Source organism: Branchiostoma lanceolatum, chromosome 19 (assembly GCF_035083965.1).
Source record: "Branchiostoma lanceolatum isolate klBraLanc5 chromosome 19, klBraLanc5.hap2, whole genome shotgun sequence".
NCBI classification, from domain to species: domain Eukaryota; kingdom Metazoa; phylum Chordata; class Leptocardii; order Amphioxiformes; family Branchiostomatidae; genus Branchiostoma; species Branchiostoma lanceolatum.
Genome location: NC_089740.1, coordinates 13,021,497 through 13,042,923, shown reverse-complemented (window position 1 = coordinate 13,042,923; position 21,427 = coordinate 13,021,497). Strand labels below are relative to the sequence as shown.

The 21,427-nt window shown below is 41.1% G+C and overlaps 1 protein-coding gene across 10 annotated transcripts in view; it reads right to left on the bottom strand.

The window, feature by feature from the left end:
- LOC136426006 (CUGBP Elav-like family member 4) overlaps nucleotides 1–21,427 on the bottom strand; it is a 322,997-nt gene that overhangs the window by 285,229 nt on the left and 16,341 nt on the right. The window contains exon 1 of one of the 10 annotated variants that reach the window (XM_066414934.1): nucleotides 12,152–12,370. The exons of the other annotated variants lie outside the window; for them this stretch is intronic. The gene's annotated coding sequence lies outside the window, so the exon portion shown is untranslated. Of the gene's footprint in view, nucleotides 1–12,151; nucleotides 12,371–21,427 lie in introns of those variants that run through there. 10 annotated transcript variants of the gene reach the window in all.

Genomic DNA, 21,427 nt, shown 5'->3' with positions numbered 1-21,427 from the left:
AACAACCGTGTTCGAGTCTCCAAGGCCAATGGACGGCGAGATATCAAGAAGATTAAAGGATGGTCTGAAGTCTTTCGGAAGTTTCGTATAGACGTCTATACCTCCTGAATATGAAGGGACGCTATTTTGTAAGAGATCTGAAAAAGGGCAAAGGTGACAGGCACATTCTCAGAAAACTCAAGTGTACATGACCTTTCAGAACCTTCTAGAAGAACACTTAACCAAAAAAGAGGCTCAGAAGTCACGTATAGACGTTTGGATACAATGGACAAGGTCGTCTGCTCACGTCTTATACATTAGTGGCGATAGATGTATATTCAAGAGACACTTAAGCAAGCGCTTGAAAAGAAGGAAAGTTATATAACACTTTAAAAGGTCAAATGTTTACAAAGGTGGAGGATAGTAAGACGAACACTCAAAGTGGGCGAGTAAAGAAGAATCGGCAGGCAGAATCGGATATTCCGAACTGTAAGAGAATAAATGAGTATCAAAAAGGAAAGGAGATGTTTGAGATGTTGCTTCAAGCTTGTTCTTAAACTCATGAAGGGTGCAAACGCCATAAAGAAATATACCAAAAACAAGAACTTTAAAGACGTTGCACTAACTGTTTTTAAGAAACACACATGAAGAGCAAAGGGCAAATGCGACATTGTGAAGTAGCAGACGAAATTTATAAACGTATTTTGCAAAAAACTACAAACACCACAAAAAACACACACAAGAAAACGGAATCTTGTCAAGTTGATGTCAAGATGTAGTGTTGCTATTAGAAACGTACGACAGCTAAAGGACCGATGCCATATTTTGAAGACGCAGACATCACAAAGTACAAATGCCACAAAACAGTATACCAGAATTTGAAAACACGGAATCTTTCTCAGTAATACGTGACGGTGAAAGAAGTCCAAGTAGCAGCAATATTGGCAGTTAAGATTTGTAGCATTGAAATGCAGTACGGCAACAAGCCACGTAAACCATAGCGATTCGTCAACACACAAATCTAATTAATTGAAACTCCGACTCAAACCTCCCCGATGAAAACAATCAATGTACATTTCTGTCTGAAATCCACTGTTAATTACCCTGGGTGCTTTTTAGTTACCAGAGGAATACGGATATGTCATTTATCATTCTATTAGGACAGTGATACTTCGCGTATGGGTATGATGGAAGAGGCGATTATTTGTGGTTAAAGGCGGCATCGAGAACCTTGTTTATGCAGTAACATCTATCATCTAATTACACTGGAAAAATTAATATCATGAATATGCTACGGCATAAAACGGTTATTAATCACTTGAAAAACAAAATTAAAAAAATATATGAAATAGAGTGCTGTTTCCCACAACTCTTGAGCCATGTAAATTAGTTGCGAGAAAACTTTGAAGTTTTTGTTAACTGCGCAGTAATGGGTTAATTAGAAACCCAACTCTAGGGAAATATTGTCTCCAGCAGAAATCCTAGTGCTAAATAGTATACTAAGAGCTTTCTTTGCCATTTACTTACTAGTTTACAATCAATGTTTTAAGTATAATCAAGACAAAGAGATTTCTTCCACAAACGTGGCAGGCCGTTAGTAAGGTGCAAAGTATTAATTCTCCATAATAAAGGGGGAATTAAAGCATTTATAGTGTATATTTGTACGGAGTTAATGATGTAGTCACACATATTACACGATAAATCTATACACGCATTGGCAGATGACTCCATGCATGTGAAAATATGAATTTTGTTTTGATAAAGAATCTTTTTATCTTTGCGGTTGATGAAAGAGAATGTTAATGAAAATTCGTATAATATTTTAAGAGAACTCAAGCAGTTAAATGTATTGGAGAATATGTGGATATATATACGTATACTACATAAGCGTTGATATCAAAATATCAGTCAATATCTTATCACACAGTTCGAGCAATATTGGCAAGAAGACCGTTTTCCAGTTACCAGAAATATGCTTGTCAATATTTATGTATATACATTGTCTTTGCAGCATGAAAGATACCATAAAGTAATTTTGAAAGCTACGTAACATATTACTAACGTTACAACTCTTATTAAAAACGACTTAAACCGGAATAAATTGAGAATCGAATGCAAATTTGCCCTTAATTAATTCCAATGGCATGTTATTGTTTGTCATTTTCTGCTTGAATAAAACATTTGAATTATCCACCACAACAACAATACCAAACCCCAGAGGTACTCCCTTATATCATTAACTACATGCACTGTGTATTAATGACAATACATATAACGAACGTTGGTAAATTGCGAAGAGTATTCTAAGTATATAGGCTTGTATTGCTTTGATAGATGCCCTGAGAAATCAACCTTTCTGTCTGGTCGCAGATATTAGCATCTGAAGACGCTTTATTTCCAACGGGAGCCTTCGGTATCCAGAGAGAACATGGATTCTGAAAGTAGGTGATTTTTCAAACATTTTGCTGCACGTTGTAAGATTAAAAGCAAGAAGCAATTAGATTCTTTCTACTAATTATTTTTTCTTCGAATTAGAGTACTAACTTTTTCTGGATGTCTTTTTTTCTCTAAAGAGGAATATGATAAGATTTGTGGACAATGTATTTATTTTTCTTTTGTGTTTTTTTTAAAAACACATATCAACGTATATGCAGACTGCCAACTTGTTAATGTACGAATGACAAGTTTGCCAATAAGAGTATTCATACTGTTCACCACTTCTGCAGTTTTTATACAAATATGAATTTTCATATTTTACTTGCTCTAAGCTATTTAAAAATGACACTATACGTCATCAGTAAGTCACCTCTGCTGAAGCAAAAAGAAAATGGGTGGTCATGCTATTGTAAACAATGGTATATGTACAAGGATATTGTAAGTAATGCCAAAAATAGTTACTCAAGCTACTGGACAAAAGTTTGAAACTGAGTCAAAATTTTATCCAGTTGCTTGAGTAACTATTTTTAGAGTATCTTATTACCTGGATGTATAACATTCATCAACGTATTGTAAGTAATGTTTATGTAGCCATTAGATTGGAACGAAAACCATGTAAAGCTGCTGTGAGGCACTTCTGTATGACCAGCCTGTAACATCGCCCTCACAGAATGGCTCTTATGCACACAGCGCGCCAAGCACTTGTTGCAAATTCGCCCATTTTAATGGGAGCGCGGTTGGACTGAAGCATCCGTATGTTCTATTCCATGTACATATTTGGTTGCAGGCCGCTGGAAAGGACCTTCTTCACAACATCGACGTTTATTGATGCATTCTCCAATTATCGACGCAGAGGAAGGTTATTTAAAGAACAGCATGGCAACGTTGTTAAGAAAAAAAGATTTTTTACTTCAAACGAAGTCATTAATGTCCATTTTTGAATTCAGTCAGCTACGAAGCCATTTAAACGAACAGCATGAAATCTGTACCCGTTGCGCGCAGAATTAGGAGATAGAGACCAATTTGTAGTTAAGGTAATCAGGAAAAGATACATTTTGGCCATTATTATATACGATATACGAACAGAACTCAATATTCTTTGAACAGCATCTCCTACTCAGCAACTGATCAAGGGATGATTTCTCAAGAATTTCAAAATGAAAATAACGTCCATCGTTGCAAACAGTTTTGCAATTGTTTAGGCACACGGACTTTGCATTGCATGCTGCTAAATATAGATCGTGTATTGAAACATGGTTTAACTATATTGTTACATCTTTGAAAACCTATTATTGTTATATTTGTCTCAAAATTGTTGCTCATAAATTCGTTTTGTTACATAACGGAGACTCTGACTAGATATCATAAAATTGCCGATCGTTTCGAAGAAGACGAATGGACATATATAATCGCATCGTAGAAAACAACTATACGGCGCATGTTAATTATGTAGGTGGAACCGATGTCGATCACTAAAAGTGCCTGCAACGCAAATTTGCCAAAGTTTCAAAACGTTCCAAAAGTGAAAAAAGGCTCTTAGAAGCATTTATGGAACGACCCACAATCACGCACACTCACTGGAACCTCTCTCGGACCAACATTGTTCACATTCACAATCCTTCTAAAGATAAACTGTAGCACAGGAACACCTCTCTGTACATATCACAGTTCTGAATCGTAAACCATCATTAACTGTCAGAGATGTTACTACTACTGCTATACTTTTCGGTGCAAAAGTGTACAAAGGATCTAACTCTGTTGCGCTAACAAAAATAACATTACAACCTACGATTCACAGACTTACAGAAAAATATCAGAAAGATCTCGCATTGCCAATGATTCATCAACATGTAGCGTTATGATATAACAAAAAGGACAAGTCACCATATACACAGATTCATAGTTGTCTAGCCTTACTTGCCTTACATTCTTACATTGGTAGCTTGCACACCGCACAATCGACTCACAGTTGTTGAAAAAGACAAATGCCGTGTACAAGGGACTGGTTACCTCACAAACCTGTTGATATCGATTACGCCGCGACTGGTGTCTCCCGAAGCAGCGCGCGCTCACACAGGCTAGTAGTGATGAAAACGAATGGGTTCCCAAATAGTGACTAAACGCACCGACACATCTGGGCGCTCTCCCCCGCTGCTGTTACCCGGACGGTCTGTGCTGCAGCCCGGCGATGTGAACGATTTGTTTTGCCCTGATTGAATTGACTAGCTGTCTGTTCAGATGGATATGAACACGGGTACGGACCGTGCGATGACAGATGATGCGCAGTGAACACAACCTGAGTCCTCTATCTGTAGATGTAACAACTGCCTTGCAACTTGATATCATACCTCTTATTTTTCTCTTGTTCATTTCAATTTGTATTGTAGTTTTATTACTGTTCTATTTAGTCTCATTATTGTATTATTTAGATGTTAAGCTTTTACTATATTTATTGTCAGTTGTATTGTATATCTGTTGAGGAGCCGGCTCTGATGCAGGCTCCTCACAGGTTTTTAATCTGTGAACCCGAATAAATAAATAGATAAATCTGAGGGATGAGTTCTCAAATCTGTTCCGGCGAATTTTGTTCGTAAGCTTTAGACGTAGTCTCACAGAATAATTCTGATATCGCCTGATCTACGGTTGAATATACATGAGTAGTAATGACAGCTTTTGTAAACAAACTCTTCTTATTGTTTTGTTTGTCTATCGATTATGTAATAGTATTTGCATTAAACGGAAATCCATAAAAACAAAGAAAACGGAATCAACTTTGTTTTCTCTGGGAGGGGAGGTCAGACGTTTGTTCCAACTAGGTATTTGTTCATTTACCATTCACAAGTTTTTTTGTCTTGTCAAATATTCTTTTTTCTACAATGTACAAGTGGAGGTGAGAATACAACTTGTGTACAACTTGAGTCCGCCATCACTTTGTCTTCGTCCATTTCTTTGTATTATTTGACGTTTCTTTGAATAAAAGCAAACAAACTTTGAGAAACTTTAGAAGCTTTGACCTCTCTCCCGCTGTTCAGGCATGCACGACGAGACATAGTCAAATCACGTTGGTTAGCAGCTGTTTCATTGATTGGACGTTTTCTTCGATCCCCACTCCAAGCGGCCCTGAATGCTTCACACAACTCTGTGCTCGCCCTGCAATTATCAGGGGGAATAATTAGCGGAAAGCGCAGCCAAAAATTCAAAGTCCATCGATGTTTTCATCCTCAAAAACAAAAACGTCGGCAGTAATGAAGTTTGGGTATGCACGGAAAGAAGCCCCGTGTCAGCCTGTTAGCTGTATGGAGGAACGTCTTTCAGAAAAATGATTGACAACAAGGTGAGGAGGTCGTTGTCATTGATGTAGGAGGTTATGCCATTAGAGCGCCGAGGGAATGCTTTAGCAGACTGGCTACTCTCTTGTTAGTGCAGGGTGAATCATAAGGGCGACGTATGACTTTGGGAGAAGCCGCGAGGAGTTGGTTATCCTGTGTGGCAGGTATTCGCGAAATGACATAAGTCCCGGAGAAATGAACTTTTGTTCTGGTTGCAGGCACCCCGAAGGTTTGATAGGCGAGTTTGACAGCACTTCGAATAGGCAATGCATAGAAAAGTTTTATATCCACTGACCGTTACAACTTACAAGTGGATTTTACGAATCACTGTAATAGTGAGAAACTAAGGCATTGTGGCTGCTACATTCAAACCATCCAAATCACAATGTCTTACTTTATCCTCTGCTGCAAATCAGTTAAAGGCAATATTTGTCATCTTGCCAATTTTTTGGTACAACGAAAGTGTATTTTATATCAGATAAATTTTCTGGAAAGTTACTGGATGGTAAACGCTGCATGGTCTACTAGTTTATAGGTTTTAAATGGCAAATAATAACTATGGAGATATGTGTCTCCAAATTGGTGTCCAGACAAACTTCGTCCTTCCAAACAAATGTCTGTATCCATTGCGATGAAGACGAACATACGTTTTGACTATATTTGGTCATGACGTACAGACAATGCTGTTGCCTACAGCTTGAACATCAAAGGAGGGTCAGAACTCGTCTCGTTACTTACATCTGATGAGTATGAATCTGTGGGTGGCACATCAAAGACTCAGCCTCACAGAGCATGATACTCACGTACAGGCTTCAATAGTTAAGATTGCAAGGTGGTCCCGTGGGGTATTTGACAAAAAATCTAAAGGTTTGGGGTTCGAATCCCTGGTAGGCCTCAATGTTGTGCACTTTCTCCCTTTCTCAAATAGAAAATACAGCCTTACAGAGCATGATACTCACGTTCAGGCCTCAATATGTGGCAAAATAGCCCTGTGGTTGTTGACGTAGAATCTAAATGTTCTGGGTTCGAATCTCTGTAAGGCCCCAGTGCCGTGCCATTTCTCCTTTCAAATCAAAACTACAGGCTCACAGAGCATGGTACTCACGTCCAGGCTTCAATAGAATAGAATAGACCACATGGTGGTCCCATGGAGTTATTGGCGTAGAATCTAAAGGGTCTGGGTTCGGATCCCTGTAAGGCCCCAATGCTGTGCCATTTCTCTTTTTAAATGAAAAATACAGCCTTACAGAGCATGGTAGTCACGCACAGGCTTTAATAGATGGCAAGGTAGTTCCCTGTGGTTGTTGACGTAGAATCTAAAGGGTCTGGGTTCGAATCCCTGTAAGGCCCCAATGCTGTGCCATTTCTCTTTTTAAATGAAAAAAAAAATACAGCCTTCCAGAGCATGGTAGTCACGCACAGGCTTCAATATGTGGCAAGGTGGCCCTGTACTGTGGTTGATGACGTAGAATCTAAAGGTTCTGTGTTCGAATCCCTGGTGGGCCATAATGCTATGCCCTTGGGACAAGCCCTTGACAATTGACACCTATTTTCTCACTCAATTCGGGTGAACATGAGAGTACCTAGCTTCAGCTGAGGAGTCATTTTTAATGGGACGTAAAGCTGGAGGTCCCGCGTTGGAGAGTCATACCATGAGCACGTTAATAATCCCACTACACTCATCGAAAAGAATTGGGAACCATTCAGGCTTGAGTAGATCAACCCTACCATTCCGAACTGTATTAACTGAAAAAAACTGATGTGTTATTCCTAAAGGCGGTTAACCGGTTTTCGAAAAGAAACTAAATAGTCGCATACACAGTTTTGAGTAATAGTCTCAGACAATACGTTATGAAATGAAGAATTAACAGTAGGTAGTACTCAGATCGATGAAGGCATGATCTTTCGGACAGAAAAGTCTGTACAGACTCGTTGTGTTTGTTTGCCAGTGTCTGTCCGATAGAGAAACTTCAGTTTGCTATCAAATTCACTACTAAACTTTAAGAGAGACCTCTTCCGTAGGGTTTTTGAAATGCAGAAATGGTGAATAGATTTGATGATTTCTGCTATATACGAGCGTTTATGACCTTTCAATATATACGAGATTTGGATTTTTTTCAACATCATTGAATATTTTGTTTTGTCTTTTGAAAAAGATACTGGAACGGGTAACTGAAAACATGCATAGGAATTGCATTAGACTACATTTTGTTGGAAACTGAAACGACCTTGTCTTAATCACTCAATCATGTCTGTTTGTTTGCTTGTTTGTTTGTCTAGTGAGACGAGCTACCAATGACTATAGATCTATAATCATCACGATCAGACACCTCTAGGTCTAGAAACTTGTATCTCAACAACCCCCAGAAGCCTGGTATGTCAAAATTAGTATGATTGGTGCGTGGCGATGGCGTCACTCAAGCGCACCGACTCGAAGAAGAGTACATGACTGAAATTATTTACACTTAGGATGGTTTCAAGTGATGCCAGTCCATTAGTCTATATGCCTAATTCTGTAGATAATTTTGGGGTTCACTCATTAAAACTGTGACATTACGAAGCAATGGCATATTCAGGTAAATATTCTTTTACCTTACAGAGCATTAAAATCCTACGAATAATGTATACCAACCAACCATGTTATCTTGTTTATTAATCAACAGGAAAGCACAATTCCCGAAAAAGTATATGTTCGTAGATTGCGAAAGCTTTAAGTGTGTTTAAGGTGATTCAGATGTATCTAAATGTGAATTTGGTGAATAGGGCAATAGCAACCATTGAAATATTTTACATCAACCAAATGTTGTGTTTAGAAAATAAATGATTGCGTACAATGCAGCCCAAACATGGGGAATTACATGGATTTCAAATTTCTCCGGTAGTAATTTGGCTAACCATTGTAATTGGCTTACGTAATGTGTATGTTTAGTCGGTACGTTTTACCGAGGGGCTGGCACAATCATTTGAATCGAAACCCCATGTTTTCTGGGCTCCTAGCTAGCTCCATTAACGGGAAAGAAAAAAAATCTGACAGATTCTGCATCACCAAAAGTTTGGCCTCATCTTCCAGAAGACTGCGTCTCCCGCTGTGTGTTGAGGTTGACTGTATTTAGCGACGATTCATCTCTGGAATTGACTTTCCTATTGTGGGCGCCTCTACAAGGGCGATTAGAGGTGAAATCCATACACTGCAGGTGCAAAGTGGCAGAAAATTGCCTTTCATTGAGGCCAAATTAGCGGGCTTATTTGTCACGATCAAACGCTCGCGCGGAACTCTTTCTAACCGCGTTAGCGTCACAACTCGACTCCACTCAGATCCTTCTTTGTGTGAAGCTACCTGGGAACTGGGGAGCTTGAAAGGCGGATTTAAGAACAGCTAGCTGAGTAGATGTACATATGAACGCACCACCGAACACAGACAGCATATAATAGTCGAGTAACAAGGCTTAGGAACGTTTGAGACGAGCTTCAAGAAAAGGCTTGACGGTTGGAAGCTCGTAGACATCATGAGATCTTGTTATAGGTTCGTGTTAAGATAAGATAGCAATCTCTATCCGTAAATATTACTTCTTTCTTATTTCAAAGTCTAATGATTTAGAGATGCACCCATGAATTGTGGACCGCGCTATTAGATGGATATCTTGACAGAGAAGACAGTGTAGAACGATATCGGCAAAACAATGTGACAGAAAATATAAAGCTATACGGAAATTCATTTTACTATCCAACATAATCGCACATAAACGAATATATTTTGAAGTCCATACATGACGTGAATGACGTTACATTTGTGATATCAATATATTTTGCTCATGTAACAAGACGTCTTGATGTCTAAATGGAGTGAATATGAAATTTGTAGAGTTGGCGGCAGAACAACCCAGCAGTAACACTTTCAGTACCAAGGAGAGGTGTAAACAACGGGTTCTAACCACCTCCCCGCACGCACGTTATATGTTTCTCTGTCACCCTCCAACGCTTACAAGAACGATCTCAAACAAGGAAGGGAGGAAGGTCGTAAGGTACGTTAATTCACAAATGATAGCCTAGTTAAAAGTACACCGTTGGAAGACGACCCCAATTTACATGGAAACGATTTTTTCCGTGGAAAGAGAGGACATTGGCCTGTAATTTGCTATCAAATTGATCTAATCGATATATTCTTTATTCAAGTTTGAAACTTTCTGCGATGATAACATAATGCCAGCAACGTGATGCTAGATTGCTGGTGAAATAGAAACGAAGATTTAAAAAAATATATAACATTTTTAACATAATGTGTACTTGAGTATACATAAAGTAACAACAAGCTTGGGGGGATGAAATAATTAGAGTTTTCTGAACTACATGTAAGAGCAGAATACAAGCAGAGACATTGAGCAACAGAATACCAAACATTTGAAAAAAATGCGTTTTTACCTCTATAAAATATTGGACTCATCCATAGTCAACGATACGACTTGCTGTGACATTGACGCAAAGTTCGAACAATGCGCAGCCGAGCGTCTCCAAACGTACAACTCTACGTTGGTTGTATTTAACTTAAGACATGGTTTGGTGATCACAGGAGTTAGTCAGGCCGTTGCACCGTCAGAGTCGTGATGATTGTAGCGAGTAATGGCTCTGCGCAGGAGACCATATAATCGTCTGGTAAAGACCGCTGGTCAGAGCGTAATCATGTGGTTTATACCCGGGCAAAATGGGCGGGAGAGAGCAGCAACTGTCGAGACAAAGATCTGCTTTAACCAGAGGTAATCTTAATGGTTTTCGATGTTGGAGTTTGGAGCCAAAACTGAAAGTATTGTGGACTGCAAAAATCAACATCATATTTTAGGCCCATATTTTGGCCCATTTGCGACAATGTTGAACACGTCTAGCTTTAACAAGAAAGAGCACAAAAACAACCCGCACTAAGGTTCCTTTATTTTTGGGTGGCGCCAATAAAAACAGTAGCTGCGAGCTTGATCTAAATTGATCGTGATTTTCATAGAAAGAGATGTGTTTGGACACAGTGGGCGTGGAAGGGCAGTTACTGTACATGTGGAGTCAAAGATGGACAAAACCGTCCGAATTGAAAGAAAACTGATGACGTAGCCAATGGAACTGTTTTTGAAACGCAGACGGCTAGTGGGACCCAAAACGGCACCTGGTCTAAGTGCTACCACTCTATATGCACATAATCATGTAACAGATATTTTGCTATATTCTAATGCTAGTTCATGATAATCGCGTTTACTACAGTTAGAAAACCTCATATCAAATGACTTGGGCCAAATTCTCACCTTTTCACTAGTATTTACTGTCCTCAAAGCGAAAGAAAATAGCAAGATTTAAAACGTACACGTACAGTGGATAATATTATCATAGTGATGTTTACTAGGACTTCATGACCAAAGCATAGATTATGCCATCGATGAAGGTTAAGCATACAGGTAACAAGATGCACAGTGCAAAACGTACTCAAGAAACCGGATAGATGTAGTAGACGGCATAGAGTATGCCATCTATTAAGAACGCAACGTTACATTTGTGTAAAGACCTAACATGAAAAAAATATGACTCTTATCTCTGATCTGACGTACTTACTACAAGGTGTTTTTGCTAATGAGCTGTGTTCGTGAGACGAGCTCGTTTGCGCCGAGTTGTCACGTCAATATGGCGTGATCAAAGTACGGTTTGGTGATTATGGCGAGAGTCGCGGGCCGCATTAGACTCCATTACAGACGCCACACGCCCCCAACTGTGAGGGTAATGGGGGGAACTGGAATAGGGGCAGAAAACGTCGTTTGATCTGAGGGAAATCGTCTCTCGCGAACTCTCATTAACCGATGGCAGCCCGCGAAATAGTTACTGGTATTCTAAAAGGCGACAAAGTGCAAGACACAACCTTTACTGACAGCAGTGTAGGACAAATACGAGATAAACAGCGCAAGGTATCTTCTTCTAGATTAGCGTACCAAAAATTGTCTACATGCAGAGGTTTTTTCATGAAACCGCTCACAATTACGTTGTCTGTTGCTGTTTTGTAAAATTTGTCTTTGGTAACAGAAAGCAGACAACTATGAACCAACCGTTCTAGGCGGGGCTGTGGAATATGAAAGTCCCACGACTAGTACAGGGCAGACATAAGACAAAACATCACCAAGTATCTTGAAATTGATCATACGGTACATAAAACGAGATCTACATTTATATATAACCGTTAGCTGATTTTCTGTGGACAATCACACTTTCCGCGGCATTTCTTGTATAATTTGTTTTCGGTAAAAGGAAACAGACATGCTCAACTACAGCCCTGTTGATGAAGCAAACGCAAACGTTTTACATCGTTAAAAGAAAATTGGACGGATTTGTTCGACTTCAACGTGAAAGACACGGACGAAGGTCAAAGAAATCAAGACAACTACCTCGTTACAGGTTCTCCCAGCTCGGGCAAACGAGAAGACAGTCGTCCCAGCTTCCCGATGAAAATATAAACCGAATGTTTCCGATCTCTATCTTCACTTTGGTGAGTCGTTAACCGTCCCAGACTCTTTTTTACGAAGTAGAATAGGAGGTAGCCACTTTTATGAACCGCTATTATGACCACTGTTGCACTTAGGCTGATCCAGCAAACTCTCCAGCGGCCGAACTTGGGAAATCATACAGCGGCGGAGTGAGTGCCGCGGGGAATACGGATTTGTCCAGTCACTAAGACAAATGGGGGAATACTAAAAATGTTCGTGTACAGAAAGCACCAGGAGACTTTGGAATTATGATATGTCGTTGGAAGAGGGGTGAGGGTTAAGACCGAGGGATTAGCTAGAGTGACAATTTATGATATTAATGGATTTTGAAAATGGAAGATGGGCACTATCTGAGAGATGATAAACACAAAGTGTAAGTGAAAGGGCAGCATTTGTAGAGCGCATTTGAAGGATACTTGATGGTATTGCACTTGACAATGTTAATGGATACAAACGGGTTGACAGATGAAAAAGAGCATAAAATTACTAAACAGGATATTCATTTGCATAATTACGCTACAAGTTTGCGGTGCACAAAGCTTGATTGGAGAGCTGCTTGAATCTGAACTTCAAGCAGCCGCATGCTATAGTGAAGGTCAATAGAGGGAGAACAACCCCCATGTTTTCTAACACGCATATATCAACAAAGAATTAAGCTGTGGTGCAGCTTTCTTAAAAATGAAAAAAAAGTAAGAATAGACTAACACTACGAACGCTGTTTTTGTGCCTGCACAATGCATTTGTTTAAAATCTCAAAAGGTTCAATCTGATTATGAAATATGTGAAAATTACTACATGTAGACATTTCGCCTCCTTAATCCCCAAAAGCGCCAGCCACACACGCCCATGATACATACAGTCCGACCTAAAAGGGTCACACAGGTCCCATTAACAAACTTGTTGGCGCCTCTTCCAAAAAATCGGCGTCGGTTCATTTCACCATGACGTCATGTAAAACAAGAAAAAACGTTCTGACGACCTTGGTTTTGCAGTGTTGTCGCATGAATCTGCCAGCTTCGTCCATTATCAAATCCTAAATCCTGGAGGAATTGTGTGCAATGGATCAAGTAAATCACACCTCACTTAGTCCATACCTTACTCCAGCACTCTTAGTCACGCTAGCTGCCTACAGACGTGAACTGTTGCTTCTATATCCCAGCCCCAAGCTTGACGAGACTCTTCTGAAACTATATCCCAAAGGTTTACTTCATTCCAAGGAGAACCCATAAAATGATTCTGTACCAGTTCACGTACCGACGACGATGAACGCATGCGAAGCCCTTTAATGTCTGACATATCGGAGACAGGTATGAGAGATGTAAGTCGTTGACTGATGACCGTTAGATTAGAGGATTTCAAACCCCCACGGGGTACCCGGGGATGAGAGGTACTTGTATATTCCTATCTGACTTCGGACGGTCGTTCAGAATGAGACAAAACGTAGGCGCTTATTATGGCAAAGCCAATGACGTCGTGCTAGCACGCACTCCAAGTTCTTGACGCCCCCTTTACACGAGAGGCTGCGACCACCGAGTGTCCGAACATCTGACGGATCGCTCGTCGAATGTCATGGATAAAGAACGAACAGTTGTACGTTTGCATGTTTTGGTGACTTTTAAATCGTACTTTTATATCGTGCACCATATTCCAACTATGAAATTAAGGGTCAAACAGATACAAATGTAGTCTGTATTCGGTCGCTTATACCCCCATTCCACTAGGACGGCGCTCTCGCCGCGCGCTTCCTGCGACCTCAATTTTTTTTTTACTTCGGTTTTTGACAGACAAGGACGACGTGGCACTGCACTCAAGTTTTATAACTTATATTAACAGTGCCACGTACAGATAACAACATACCCATTTTGTATACACCTGGGAGAAGTGAGGAAAGTCGTGTAAAGTGCACAACATCGGTGGCGTCAGGGGGATTCGAACTCGGGACCTCTTGGTTCTGGGCCGAACACCCTGCCGTTACGCCACACGACCCCACAACCTCAAATTTAACAGAGCGCTCAACGAATTTCATAGATAAAAAACGAATCTTTGTACGCTTTGTGTGTTGTGTTTTGTTTTCTTTCCAGCCATACTTTTACATTTTGCATGATATTCAAATCATGAAATCAAGGATTAGATAGACCCGATTTAGGTCGCAACGAGAGCGTAGCGCGATCGCCGTCTAGTGGAATGGGGGCTCAGTGGAACGGGGGTATCACCTACACCGACAGACTGAAGTCGGCGGAGTGAAGCAAAGTGGATGCAATTGACGTCGTAACGACGAACTGTCGTAAACTTGCCGTCCCCTAACGCCAGTCATTGCAACTCACGCCAACAACCAGGGCGGCTGTGCCTGTAGAGTGCAGAGTTTGTTTTGTTTGTTTGTATTGCATACCCGGTAAACCGCCTCAAGGCGTAACACACCAGGTTTGTACTGAAGAGTACAAGCTGCATATCCAGACAGATTTAGATGATCCACACACACCGGGAAGGACCCCTACTCTTTTCGATAAGTGTGTTGGGTTCTTTAACGTGCTTGAGGTGTGGCTCTCCTCAAACACGGGACCTCCATTTAACGTCCTATCCGAGGGACGTCCCTAACCAAAGCTAGGTACTCAGTGTAGTGAGGAAAGTCGTGTAAAGTGCCTTTCCCAAGGGCACAACGTCAACGGGACAAATCAGGGAACCCCGGATTCGAACCCGGTACCTCTGGGTTCTGGGTCCAAACACCCTGCCACTACGCCACCGCGACGACACTTCCTCACGGCTAACATTTTCCTGCGCTCATCCTGGGTCCATCGCGCATCCATTAGTGGAGGGGATTACGACCAAAGCCAGTGAAATAGTGTAATGTGGAGATAGTTTATTCCACTTCATCCGCGCAACCTTGGCTTGTTTCGTGATCTGCTTACTGTTAATGGCGGCTGCGAACCCGGCTGCTGACAGACTGGGGTTAAAAGGTCATCGGGACAAGACACAAGACGGTCTCCATGCGTCTTTAAGACTGATGTTATGTGTGCTTCTTTTCAAGACATTTGTCATATCCAAGCAAAAGAAACTTGAAGGCAATACAGGTTGATTTCGAACTGTGATGTTTGGGACGCTGCCAATCGCTTTTTCGATAGCTACATGTAGTACGGGTTTTCAGGCAAGCTCACCGGGTTACACCGTATTTTCTTGATTAGTGTTTTGGTATTGTTTAACGTGCAGAGGTTAAACGGATGAAGGTCCCTCGCGCAAGGGGCCGCGGCTTTACGTTCCCACCCGAAAGGATGAACGCAACCCCAAACAGTCGTACTTGCGTGCAAAGGTTTAGATGTCCGAAGCTAATGCCTGAAGACCCCCCCCCCCCCAACACACACACATGCGCGGAGTCATCGGCTTTACGTCCTTTAAGTTCTTAGCTGAGCATTATATATGAAACATAATCGAATGAGACATATTTATCATTTTGACGCTTCTCTTGTGTTAAAGATACCACAAACAGGCGTGTACTCTATCTTTTGTCCTTTCAATGCCCTTTCTCAACAAATGTAACGGTAATTGTAAGGAGCAGGGGTCAGTAGTAAACACTGGCTGGATTCTTCTTTGTCGGAGGTACATAACACACCTGTCAATCAAGGCTTCATGGGGGCGTGGCTAACGTAGGTTACACGGTTCGAAAAAAAATGGCCCTGTCAGTTTACCCCCATATATGGCAAAGTCACCTTGTGGGCGACCCGTGTGTCGGGGAAAGTCGTTTGAATGAGGAAGCGTTTGGTGAAACTGTCCCGATTTGAGTAATGACCACTTGTCAACGTGTCACGTGATAGTGTCATTGTTCGGTCAGCCACGTATCTATTGCCCCCCCCCTCTTGTCGCACATATGCAGCAATTACAGTGTTTATTATATTAGTAGTGTTTTCCTTCTGCTAGATTCATGTATGTCCTTGTAGATTCTGTAAACACTTGACGATGAACTGTAAAAGGTTGACATTCGCTATCTAAATGATAGCAATCAGTCCCCATCCCTCCCTTTCCTTGTCTCACTCTGTCGTTCTGTCTCTCCCCTATCTGCCTGCCCCTCTCTCTCTGTCTGCCTCTCTATGTCTCTTTACCTCTCCGTCTCTCTTTACCTCTGACTGCCTCTCTGTGTTTCTCGCTATCCGGCCTCACTCCCGCCTCTCTGACTGTCTCTGCCTGTGTGTCTGTGTGTGTCTGTGTGTGTGTGTGTGTCTGTGTGTGTGTCTGTGTGTGTGTGTGTCTGTGTGTGTGTGTGTGTGTGTGTGTCTGTGTGTGTGTCTGTGTGTGTGTGTATCTCCGTCTCTCTCTGTCTCTCCGAATGCCGCGTTTTCTCTGTCTGTCTCTCTGCCTCTCTCCTATTTTCAATGCCACATTTCAGTTTTAATGAAAGGTCGAGTTCGAAAATATTTGAAACATATTGAGTGAATAAAAAAACTCCCCCAAATGAGACCTTCACTTTTGCCCCAAAGACTGTTACAGCATAAGATTGCAGAAAGTGGGCATCCGACGAAAGGAAGCTGCTGCAATGATTGACATTTTCTGATGCCAAAAGCACTTATGAAACCCTTACTCATGAAATATTCCACCAGCGACGCACTTTTGTACGTCCTTACGCTGCTTTTAACATTCATGTGCAGACAGTACTCTCGACACGAAAATTCTTGTAGCTTAATGGAGGCACGCGTCTGTAATATGCAGTTCTCAAGTGTTGCACGCCAGCATGCTTATTAGTACGGCAATTGAGAGAAAACACGTAGAAAGAATTTTATACATCTCCATAATGGTGGCAATTAGCAAAGTGTTATGCAACCTACCACTTAAGTCAAGCCTGGCACTTAGACTAAACAAAAGTCCTATACTTCTTTTCTAGAACATGAAGTGTCTGAGGGAATTTTTAAGTATCGGAGATCACGACATACGCAAAACGCTAATAGGCAATGAGTAGTTGAGTAATGAAGAATGAAGAAGAATGAAAGACCTTTATTGTACATTAATGCTTAAACAAGCTAAGTACAGGTCATGGTGATAAGCAAAGGAATGCATACAGTGGTGATAATATAACGTAAAGAATGTGATATCATACTACGTCTAATAGGACTAGTCTATACTTGTCTACTGTTTACAGGTTCGACTTCTTCTCGCTTCTTAAGACAATTGTAGATGTATGTGGATATGGAGCTCGTAATGCATGGTTTGTTCAGTTTCATAATAAATAGGAATTTTTCAGTGCTGTTTATATATTAAAAACTAGGGAACTTATCTTGTATATAATTATAAAGGATATTTCTCTCATCGTTGTTTAATGTACATTCCACAACAAAATGACTTTCGTCCTCAATTCTATCTAAATCACAATAGTAATAATGACCTACGGAGCGTTTTCAGGTGTCATCTTATGGACGCCAACATGGCGGCGGACGCAGCGTTTCAGTGAATCATAACTGAAGCGTTTTCGAACAACTAGAGATCTTTTGAGCCTCTGAAATAACCTTTATTTAGTGTATATAGCCCACAAAAAATGAAGAGCAGAAGAATACATCACGAATGGCCGATAAAACACGAAGATGCTGTTTGCCCTTGAGGTAAGGTCCACTGAAATGCAAATCAGGGACACCAATATGGTAGCCAGCACATGACCTCTTCACTGATATAGAAGGAGCGAATACACTCTAGAAGCTAGAATTGTTCTATCGAGATCGACTAGATATGATTAATGATAATTAGATATAATAATGATGTTTTATTTGCAAGTTCTTGCCCGAGCGCTAATATATATTTCTTGGCCACTACTACTTTTTGTATGTCCCTAAATTAAAAAGGTACCTGACATATGTATCAGCTTAGCATCTACATAGCACCAAAAGAAAAGGCCGATTGATCATAGTTTAAATTGTCCGGCTGCCTAAGCTCAACCAATGAGATCACTCACAGGCAGAACAGCATAACTGTCCAGCCATTTGAATATCAGCTTCCCTACCAAGAAAATTGGATTAATCTGAAAGTCTAGGATTGCTGTCGTATAATTTGCCCCCGACGATAAATCCAGGTCTCACAATTGTAGAAAAACTACAAACGAAGAATCAGAGCAGAACGGGGAGCCATTTATAGAATGGGAGCCATGACGTCCGGAGATTGATGCTCTCGTACACAATGACAAATTGTTCCAGCCCGTCGGTAATTAACTGGTGAACTTTACGTCATAAAACGTAATCAGAGCGGAAAGTTTTGACGTGGTGACTTCAAAATAACGAGACTATTAGTTTTTGTTTTCTATGTTCAAACCTAGCCAGCAAACTACCTGGCGCAGCCAACCACCTCCAGCACAAGCCACATTGAAACAGTTCTGTCCAAACTTAAACAGCTCCGACTCTTTTGTCTAGTAGCAGCTCCCTCCAGCCACCTATCATTTTCCCTCTGTCTTTGAGTGGTTGTTGGGACCAGGTTTGACTATGATTTGGTGGACATTTGGCCCTGTCTATAGTTTATCTCTATGCTATAGTCTATCTTCAGATTTGATAGATAATGAAGAATTTTAAGGACCAATGCTAATGACATGATATAAACCTATTAAAAATGAAAATGGTTGTAAATGTATCTAGTGAAGAGGTGCAGAACGAATGGAGGATGGACAGCCTCAGAACAACAATGATCGCTACGAACTGGAAGGTAAAACTGAAACTAAGTGAGGGAAGGCCCAATACTACACTCTGAACAACAGTGCTAAAGGACGGGAAAATGAGATCAAAAACAACGAGGGAGATTAAAGTAGCGTCAACTAAGCTGAAAACTCTATAAGAATATTGTTTACCAACCGAGAAAACATTATCTAAGGTCTAAAGTCTCAGTACGGAACGTCAAACACCTGAAAAAGTAACAGGTATCCTATTACACCACTTTCAACTTACATGGTGCCACTCTGCAATATTCACATAACACAAAGCCAAACAAACAAACAAACAAACAAACAAACAATCACACCGTTTTCATGTAGGTAATGACTATTGCGATAGCATTTAGACCACAGAAATCTACATTGAAAGAGGGGGGGGGGTGTTTGTGTCTGTGTGTGTATGTGTGTGTGTGTGTGTGTGTGTGCGTGTGTGTGTGTGTGTGTATGTATGTATGTGTGTGTGTGTGGGGGGGGGGGGTGCTTCGCGTTTACCAAGTAGAGTCCATACCTATAGAGGTTACTGTGCCATCTGGACACCGTTAGATGAGATATGCCCCGTGGCACCGACCCGACTATGACAGATCACAGTGGCTGTAACACATGGTGCGCACGACTGACCATAACTTCAATTTGTTTCACACAAAACGTTGCCTATAATTTACGATCCTTTCAAACCCAGTATCTCGTCCTATCTTTATCGTTGTGCATATAGTGCAACCTTATTTATCTCCCAATAAAGAGATCCTGATAAACGATTCAGGTTATGCAATACCACTTCATATGGATAATTCTTAACTCTTAAAATTTGCTTTTTGTGTGTCGCGGGCGTAAAACCTTTTATTGAGGATACTCGTTTGCTTTAAGTTAAGAGAAAACCCACTTGATTGAATACATCTGGACATAAACGTTTCCCTCAATTTAAAAATAATCTGTGTGATAAAGCGGAGTGCGCAGGTGTCAGTACGTTTTACGGTGTCGTGATCTTTCGGGGTCGTAAAACGTCCTTGTCGTGACATGCCCGGGGAGTGTGCTAACTTATCCCCCAAATTGAATTTTGCCTGGAGGGAGCAGATCATAACATGGCTGGTGAACTTTATATACAGTCTGCCCATATCTGTACGCCCAATTAGAGAAAGCCGTCCAAGGTTTATGTAGCGATTGTGAGTTATGACGTCCTGTTGTAAAACGTCGAGACGTCGACTCGTCACACAAATATTGGTGATAATACGCCCGTCATTTCAAATTACGATTGTATTTATCGCATTAAGAACGTTAAAATCCATAGTAACTACTTTATAGATATTTCATGAGGAAAACGCATGCATAGTCGTTGTGCTATATCGGGGATATCCTGGTAAAGCGCGTGGAAATCATCTTTATGCCCTCCGTTTAAGTGTTTTGTATCAATTTCATAAAAGTATTTGAATGTCAAAATCATCGATATGCATGCATAACGGTAACCGTACTTTTAGGCGTGACTTTTTCTTTAAAGAAAATAAGTTACAAATCCAAGTTCAAACTGCTCATTACGTCCGGTTTATTAATGGCCACGCGAGGAAAACGCATTGCGGCGACTCAAGAGGTTAGCAGAAATATGGAAAAAGGGACATGATATGTTGTGGGTATCACACGAGGAGGCAAGACGTCAATCATGCCCAGCCATGAACGTCATGTAAACACTCCGAGCCGGCTGAACCCGACATTTCCACGCGCGTGATGGATCCGCTGTGGTGGACAGAGGTGTTATTTCTAGACACTCGGGTCGTCCGAAAATGTCGCCGGCGTCCTAATTCCCACTCACCAGGCGGCGGGAAAACGAGAAGGGCGGAACCTTCTAATGCTTCTCACACGGAGATTTTTCTTTTATATGAGAGGTTCTGACCTTTGGCCTTGGGTAGACATTAGGGGGTCCAAATGGTGTCCACTGACATTAAAAAGGTGCCAGCGAGAGGTCATTGTCGGCAATGGATTTTGTAGAAGATTTGTGGAGTGAGGACGTTTCGCCAGTTCTTCTCCACTCGTGCACATCAAGGGCAAAGTGAAACTTGTTTATCATGGGACATCTAACCATCACATCAGCGGCTCCGAGTGGAGCTACCAAACTTAGTAGAAAAGCACCAAAGACAGATACGAACCTTTTTTTGTGTTCAGACCCAACTTTTTTCTACAGATACGGACCTTTATTTTCTATTTTTGTATCCAGGCTCAACTGGTTTTCGCCATTGGCTCTGACTGGGAAGACATGTTCTTGCCGGAGACCTTGTCGGGAATGTATGAATCCGAAAAACAAGCGTTAATCTTTTAGTTACTGTACTTTTCTGTCGCTCAAGTTAGAAGGATGAATTTTGGTTGTACTTTTTTTCAACCAGACTGTGAATGGACCTACTTGACAAGGATCCACAACAACGTTTTCCGTTACAAGACAATTGAAGTTCATATAGTGCATCCACGGCTGTCCCAAGATTGCCCTAAATTTGCCGTCATAAACCTACGACGTATGTGACAGCGGA